The sequence below is a fragment of the Galeopterus variegatus genome, unplaced genomic scaffold (assembly GCF_000696425.1).
Source record: "Galeopterus variegatus unplaced genomic scaffold, G_variegatus-3.0.2 Scaffold6631, whole genome shotgun sequence".
Taxonomy (NCBI): Eukaryota; Metazoa; Chordata; class Mammalia; order Dermoptera; family Cynocephalidae; genus Galeopterus; species Galeopterus variegatus.
This window is the reverse complement of record NW_007732742.1, coordinates 137,442-146,397: the sequence shown is the minus strand read 5'-3', so window position 1 is coordinate 146,397 and position 8,956 is coordinate 137,442. Positions and strand designations below refer to the sequence as shown.

The window sequence follows — 8,956 nt, the reverse complement described above, 5'->3', positions numbered from 1 at the left end:
AGGGGTGGGGAAGAAGATATAACAACTATACTTTTATGAAGTTGTTACAACAAGCAAACGGAAAGGACATTCTTGGGGGGGAGGGGAGAGAGGGAGGAGGGAGGGAGGTGTCGTTGATGGGCCATAATAATCATATACATTGTATATTGACAAAATAAAAATTTAACGAAAAAAAAAAACAATACGCATGTGTAAAATTTAAAACGAACACTAAAAAAAAAAAAAACAAAAAACAAGTACTCAGCAAGCAATAGCGATGTCATCTCTCGCATTCACTATGTGCTACAGATGAAATGTTCTCACATTCCTCTCTCAGACAAACTCTCTTGTGCAATGCCTTGTTCAGGTTTTACAGCCATATTTACATATCAGGAACCCATTCACCCTATGCACAATTGACTGGACTAGGAGTAAGCATCCGGCTCAAGAGTAGCCAATAAGTAGACCAGCCAGAATTCTGTGAGCACTGTTATAAAGATGAACTGGATCACTGGATCAATTGCATATTTTTTCTCAGGAATTTGAAGTTGGGAATGTGGCTCAGGAGTTGGGTTTGTCTCTGTTCTGAGATCCCTGAATAAGACTGATTTTTTTTGGTTTTTATTCATTCTTACATCAAACTCACTATTTACTTGAGCAAGCTTGAATATTCAAAGGAACAAACTAGTACATATCTACAACTAACACTGAACAAAAAGGCATGTAAATAAACAAACATGGGACAACCAACTGCATTCTCACAGAAAAACAGAGGAAGTGCTTTAAGAAGCAACAAACCACAGCCTGATCACACAGGCTGCAAGTGTGGGTATACACCACACGGGATAACAGTCATATCATGGATTGTCTTTTTGAAGCAGTTGGTACTAACCGATTACTTAAAGGTGCAATGCCGTGTCACTGAAGATACTAATGACAGGAAAACCTTCTAAGCATGGTTACGGTGGTCTATTTGTTTTACCAGTACAGACAAAATTCATTATCTAATCATCTTGTTTACTTTAAGTAAAGAAGTAAAAAGAAGTGTTGTTGTATTACTTTTTTTCCTAAGGATATATTCACTACTGTTAATGTCACAGATTAAATGAGTATATAGTAATAAAAAATTTCACTTCATAGTAATATTAGTTAAGCACCTAAAAAAGTCAAGCAGTCTGGCTGATTAGCTCAGGTGGTTAGAGCATGTTGCTGATAACACCAAGGTCCAGGGTTGGATCCCTGCACTGGCCAGCCACCAAAAAACCCCAACCAAACAAACAAAAAAAACAACCAGTGTAATATTTTTTGTTACTTGGGTATCACAATTAATTCTTCCAATTGGTAGACATTGTACAAGAAATGTACACCTGCTTTGTAGGGAAAATGTGAGATCAGAAATATGATTTATTTTTAAGAATGAAGGTTAGCTACTAAACAATAAAGGTTTTGTCAGCTAGATTTTCAAGGTTAAGGGGAATCCAAAAACCAAATGTATTTCAGCTTTGTTCTCAAGCTCTGGACACATAAGGAGAAAAAGGCAACAATTTTCTTAATGTGAATGAACTCTGCTTCTCTCCACACATATAGATTCTTCACAGAGCTTAGTTGTTTGACATGTTTTAGAAACACTGCTCAGATAATTACATAAGTAGTAAAAGAGTGGTTTTGTGAAAATTAATGGTGATTTGAAGATGTAACAGTGAATGTAAAGGATTCGCCAGGAAGCTTGCCTAAGGTTCACTGTTCTCAAAATCTATTGACCCTCATTTTGTCTTTGGGTATTAAAGTGAACAATGCATTTAGACGTCATCTTGCTGTAGTCGATTATAAAACAAAGCAATTTCTTTCTATAAATGCAAACACAATGCATTGTGTCTTTGGTTAGCTTTTCCTTCAGTGATACTTAAGCCACTACAAACAGCCTGCACCCAAAGCACTGGTGTGGGATCCTTCCGTGCTGCTGTGTCGCTCAGAGGGGCCACTGAGCTACAGGGTGTGCACGTCCTACTGTTCCATAGAGAGTGGCAGACTGCCCAAGAGTCTCAGCAACTCATACCGCCTTGTCCGCTCAAGCCGTTCTGCTAATTTAGAAAGGGGCACTACGCGACGTACTGACTTCAGGCTGTCATCTTCCACCTGGCTCCATAATTTAAAGTATAATGTAAATACGCAGTTTAAGTTATTCTCGCCTGGTCTTGTCTTGCTCTTGAGATGATGATTTGGCAGCAGTATACGGTCCACTCACAAGTCCCCCTTTTCTCCTGCTCAGATTCTCCTCCTGTTGTCTCCAACTTGCTGAGAGATGGGTGGAACTTGCAGTCTAGAAGACAGCCAGGTGAACACAACTGCAAGTGAAGACGTGTCTTAATTTGGAACATAAGGGAAGAAAACACCACATATCACCCTTCATCACAGCTCTTGATGATGCAGATCTTTCAGGTAGGTTTTCTACCTCTTGCAATTGACCTATTGATGCAGAAGCTCTGACTTCAGAGTCCTCCTGTACTCTTGTTGCTGTCCACACGGAGACTGTTAACAGTCCATAAACCCTGGGGCTGCGTCAAGGAACAGCTGCCTAGAAATCCAGGGGTCAGTTCCTCGTGATCCCCTGTTCCTGTCGTCCTCCCACCTGCTCCAATGCCCTCCGTCTGCGTGGGAGACTCCCTTCCACCTCTGCCTTCAGCCGCTGGGGCTTGCCTGCGTGTTTCTCGGTCAAGTGCTGCTCCCACCCTGGTTACACTCTGTCCTGGCCCAGCCCAGGTGTTTGGTGTTTCCCAAAGGAGGCAGAAACTATGGTTTAGGGGGCGTGCTTTAATCTTTATAGTTCTATATGTGATTTAGCATGTATTACAATATGACTAGAACATCACACCCATGCTTTATGATAGTGAGGTTAAGTTTTCATTTTAAAAACAAATTAAAGTAAAAAAAAAGGCATACGGTATATTTCTTTTTTTAATGACAATCTGAAAAAGGAAAATTTGTAGGGACAGAAATCAGATCTATGGTTGCTGGGGCTGAGGGTGGGGAAGACATGGACTATAAAAGGGCATGAGAAAGCTTTTTGGAATGATAGAAATGTGTATATTGAATGTGGTGGTGGTTACACAACTGTCTATGTTTGCCAAAACTTATGAAGCTGCACACCTTAAAAGACTAAATTTTACTTTATGTTGATTATATCTCAATAATTTGCCAAATTTTTAAAGCAAAAGAATGAATTTAAAAAATCAGATAAATAATGATAGTGCTGGTATGTAGCAACGGTAAAGGGGTAGGCAAATGATCAGAAGTTGAGAAATACTATATTTAGTGATAATCTCAAAATAAGGCTTCCAGTCAAGATGGCGGGATAGATGGTTCCTAGTGTTGCTCTCTTCCACAAATCAACCAATTTGCAACTATTACAAAGCAACAACAGGAGGCCTGAGATCTGTGCCAGAACAGGCAGGAGCTTCACACTGCAGGGCCCCAGTCCAGGCCAATGCCCACCACCCAGAGAGGCCTGAGAGCCACGGGGCCCACACGCCCTGAGTCAGCAACATTGGCAAAGGCAGGTGCCATGGGACCTCCAGCCCAGGTCAGTCCCCACCACTTAGAGAGGCCCAAGAGCCTCTGGGCCCACAGGCCCCGAGTCAGTCACACTGGAAAAGGCAGGGACCATGGGACCCCCAACCCAGGCTAGTTCCCACTGCCCAGAACTGGCAGTCCCTTGAGGATCCAAGCCAGACAACAGGGTGAAACGAGTGGACTGTGATACCCCCTGCCACAATGACTAAACACCAAAGGAAAGATACCAGAAATATGAAAAATCAATAAAGTGGGGCTGAGCCCGTGGCGCACTCGGGAGAGTGCGGCGCTGGGAGCGCAGTAGCACTCCCGCCGCAGGTTTGGATCCTATATAGGGATGACCGGTTTGCTCACAGCACTCACTGGCTGAGCGCGGTGCAGCTGGTCTCAAAAAGGACAAAAAAAAAAAAAAAAAAAAAAAAAGAAAGTGCATCACCACCAAAGGAAAATAATAACTCTCAAGCTCTAGATCCTATAGAACAGGAAGTCATTGAAATGACTGACAAGGAATTTAGAGCAACAAGTCTAAGGAAATTAAATGAGATACAAAAAAACTCAGACTACATAATGAAATGAGAAAAAATATACAGGATCTGAAAGAAGAAATATTCAAAGAAATCAATGCCTTGAAAAAGAATGTAGCAGAGCTTGTGGACCTAAAGGATTCATTCAATGAAATAAAAAACACAACAGAGAGTCTAACCAGCAGGCTAAAACAAGCAGAAGACAGAATTTCTGACCTTGAAGACAGTCTGTTTGAATTAACACAGGCAGACCAGAAAAAAGAAAAAAGAATTAAACACATTGAAGAAAATCTAAGAGAGATAACAGACAACCTTAAGTGCTCAAATATCTGAATCATGGGTATTCCAGAAGGGAAGGAAAAAGGAAATGGTATTGAAAACATATTCAACAAAATAATAGCAGAAAACTACCCAGGTACAGGGAAAGTCACAGATCTTCAGATTCAGGAGGCCCAAAGATCCCCAAACATATTCAACCCCAAAAAATCCTCTCCAAGACATGTTATAGTCAAACTGGCAGAACTCAAAGACAAAGAGAGAATCTTAAAAGCTGCAAGAGAGAAGCAGCAAGTCACCTATAAGGGAGCCTCAATCAGAATAACATCAGGCTTTTCATCAGAAACCCTAAAAGCCAGAAAAGAATGGGATGATATATTCAAAATACTAAAGGACAAAAATTGCCAGTCGAGAATACTCAGCAAGGCTATCCTTCAGAAATGAAGGACAAATAATATATTTCTCAGACAAACAAAACTGTGGGAGTTTACTACACGGTGAGCCTTAGAAGAAATTCTCAAGGAAGTACTCGGTTTGATACCTGAAAAACAACCATCACTGCCATGAATACTCAAGAAAGAACAAAACCTACCAGAAAAACAAAAGTGCTAACAATAAAGAAAAAAAAAGTTCATCTACCACCCCAAGAAACCAAAAAATACAGAAGACAAACAAAATTTGAAAGAAAGGAACAAAAGATACTTAAGACATCTAAACAAAAATCAATAAAATGCTAGGAGTAAATCAATGCCTTTCAGTAACAACTTTTAATGTAAAAGAATTAAGTTCCCCACTCAAAAGACACAGACTGACTGACTGGATTAAAAAGGTGGACACACTATATGCTGCCTTTAAGAGACTCAGCTCACCTGTAAAGACACACATAAACTAAGAGTGAAAGGATGGAAAAAGATATATCATGCAAATAGAAATGAAAAATGAGCTGGAGGAGCTATTCTTATATCAGATAAAATAGACTTTAAAGCAAATACCATAAAGGGAGATAATGAGGGCCAATACACAAATGATAAAAGGATTGATCCATCAAGAAGACATAACAATCATAAATATGTATGCACCCAATGTCAGAACAGCCAGATTTATAAAGCAAACACTATTAGATCTAAAGAATAAGATAGACTCTAACACTTAATAGCAGGGGACCTGAACACCCCACTCTCAACTTTGGACAGATCATCTGGGCAAAGAATCAGCCGAGAAACACAAGATCTAAACAACACTTTAGACCAATTGGACTTGGCAGATATCTACAAAACATTCCATCCAACCACCTCAGAATATTCATTCTTCTTATCAGTAGATGGAACATTCTTCAGGATAGATCACATGTTAGGTCACAAAGGAAGTCTCAACAAATTCAAAAAAATTGGAATTATTCCATGTTATTTTTTCTGATCACAATGGATTAAAATTAAAAATCAATAACAAATGAAACTATGGGTACTATACAAATACACGGAAATTAAACAACATTATACTTAATGACATATGGGTCTAAGAAGAAACTAAACAAGAAATCAAAAAATTTAGTTCAGAAAAATGGAAAAATGGCAAATAAACAACTTAACACTTCACCTTAAAGATCTAGAAAAACAAGAACAATCCAAACCCGAAGTTAGTAGATGGAAAGAAAGAATTAAGATCAGAGCAGAAGTAAATGAAATAGAAACGCAAAAATCAATAAAAAAGAGCAATGAAACAAAAAGTTGTGGTTTTGAAAACATAAATAAAATTGACAAACCTTTAGCAAGCCTAACTAAGAAAAGAGAGAGGATCCAAACAACAAAAATTAGAAATGAAAAAGGTGATATTATAGTAAATACCTCAGAAACACAAGGAATAATTAGAGACTACTATAAACAACTATATGCCAATGAATTTGAAAAACTGGAGGAAATGGATAAATTTCTGGAAACATACAGACTACCAAAACTGAGCCAGGAAGATATAGAAAATCTGAACAGACCAATAAAAATAAAAGAGATTGAAGCTGTTATCAGAAGGCTCCAAACAAAGAAAAGCCCAGGACCAGATGTGTTCACGGCAGAATTTTACCAAACCTTCAAAGAGCAATTGATACCAATTCTCCACAAACTATTCCAAAAGATTGAAACAGAGGCCATTCTCCCAAACTCATTCTATGAGGCAAATATCACCCTGATACCAAAACCAGACAAAGACACATCAAAAATAGAAAACTACAGGCCAATATCCTTGATGAATATAGATGCAAAAATTGTCAATAAAATACTCGCTAACAGAATACAGCAACACATACACAAAATTTCCACCATTATCAAGTGGGATTCATCCCATGGATGCAACGTTGGTTCAACATACGCAAATCAGTAAATGTGATACACCACATCGATAAAAGCAAAGACTAAAACCATATGATCATCTCTATATATAGATGCTGAAAAAGCATTTGACAAAATTCAACATTCTTTCATGATAAAGACTCTCTACAAGTTAGGTATGGATGGAAAGTATCTCAACACAATTAAAGCTATATATGATATGCCCACCAGATATGATATACCAATATCATCCCTTAAGAACAGGAACTAGACAAGGATGCCCACTCTCACCACTCTTATTCAACATAGTGTTGGAAATACTAGCCAGAGGAATCAGAGAAGAGAAGGAAATAAAGGGCATCCAGATTGGAAAAGATGAAGTCAAACCATCCATGTTTGCAGATGACATGATCCTATATATTGAACAGCCAAAAGCCTCTACAAAAACCTCCTAGAGTTGATAAATGATTTCAGCAAAGTTGCAGGATACAAAATCAACACACAAAAATCAGTAGCATTTCTATACTCCAACAGTGAACATGCAGAAAAAGAAATCAAGAAAGCTAGCCCATTTACAATAGTCATCAAAAAAATAAAATATGTAGGAATAAAGTTAACCAAGGATGTGAAAAATCTCTGTGAAGAGAACTACCAACCACTGTTACAAGTAATTAAAGAGGACACAAGAACATGGAAAGACATCCCATGCTCTTAGACTGTAAGAATTAACATTGTGAAAATGTCCATACTACCCAAAGGGATCTACAAGTTGAATGCAATCTCCATCAAAATTCCAATGACATTTTTCTCAGAAGTGGAGAAAACTATTCAGACATTTATATAGAGTAACAAAAGACCATGCATAGCCAAAGCAATTCTGAGCAAAAAAAAAAAAATAAAGCTGGAGGCATAACACTACTTGACTTTAAACTATATTACAAAGGTATAATAACCAGAACAGCATAATATTGGCATAAAAACAGACACACAGACTGATGGAATAAAATAGAGAACTCGGAAATCAACTGATACACCTACAGCCATCTGATCTTTTACAAAGGCACCAAGTCTATACACTAGGGAAGAGACTGCCTCTTCAACAAATGGTGCTGTGAAAACTGGATATTCATATGTAGGAGAATGAAACTAGACCCATACTTCTCACCACATGCCAAAATCAATTAAAAATGGATCAAATAATTAAATATACATCCTGAAACAATAAAACTGTGGAAACACTCCAGGAAGTATGAATGGGTACAGACTTCATGAATATGACCCCAAAAGCACAGACAACTGAAGGAAAAATAAACAAGTGGGATTATATCAAACTAAAAATCTTCTGCACAGCAAAAGAAACAATCAACAGAGTGAAAAGAACTGACAGAGTGGTGGGAAATATTTGCAAAATATATATTTGACAAAGGATTAATATCCAGAATATATAAGGAACTCAAACAACTTTACAGCACAAAACCAAGTAACCCAATTAAAAAATGGGCAAAAGAGCTGAATAGGTATTTCTCAAAGGAAGATATATGAATGGCCAACAGACACATGAAAAAATGCTCAACATCACTCAGCATCTGAGAAATGCAAATCAAGACCACTTTGAGATACCATCTCACTCCATTCAGGATGGCTAATGTCCAAAAGACTGAGAACGATAAGTGCTGGAGAGATTGTGGAGAAAAGGAACTCTCATACACTGTTGGTGGGACTGCAAAATGGTGCAGCCTTTATGGAGAATGGTATGGAGGTTCCTCAAACAATTACAGATATATCTACCATATGACCCAGCTATTCCACTGCTGAGAATGTACCCAGAGGAAAGGAAATCATCATGCCAAAGGGATACCTGTACTCCAGGGTTTATTGCAGTGCTATTTACAATAGCCAAGAGTTGGAACAAGCCCAAATGTCCATCATCAGATGAGTGGATAAGGAAACTGGTACATCAACACAATGGAATTCTAGTCTGCTATAAAAAAGAATGAAATGCTACCATTCGCGATAACATGGATGGACTTAGAGAAAATTATATTGTTTGGAGGTTCCTCAAAGAGTTGCAGATAGATCTACCATATGACCCAGCTATCCCACTGCTGAGAATATACCCAGAGGAATGGAAATCATCATGCCAAAGGGATACCTGTACTCCAGGGATTATTGCAGTGCTATTTACAATAGCCAAGAGTTGGAACCAGCCCAAATGTCCATCATCTGATGAGTGGATAAGGAAACTGTGGTATATGAACACAATGGAATGCTCCTCTGCTAAAACGA

At 38.3% G+C, this 8,956-nt stretch overlaps 1 long non-coding RNA gene across 1 annotated transcript in view; it reads left to right on the top strand.

Annotated features, from left to right (window-relative positions):
* Positions 1-8,956, top strand: part of LOC103606509 — a 25,299-nt gene that overhangs the window by 10,594 nt on the left and 5,749 nt on the right. The window contains exon 3 of the long non-coding RNA XR_551896.1: positions 2,249-2,418. This is a non-coding gene — a long non-coding RNA (uncharacterized LOC103606509). The remainder of the gene's footprint in view (positions 1-2,248; positions 2,419-8,956) is intronic.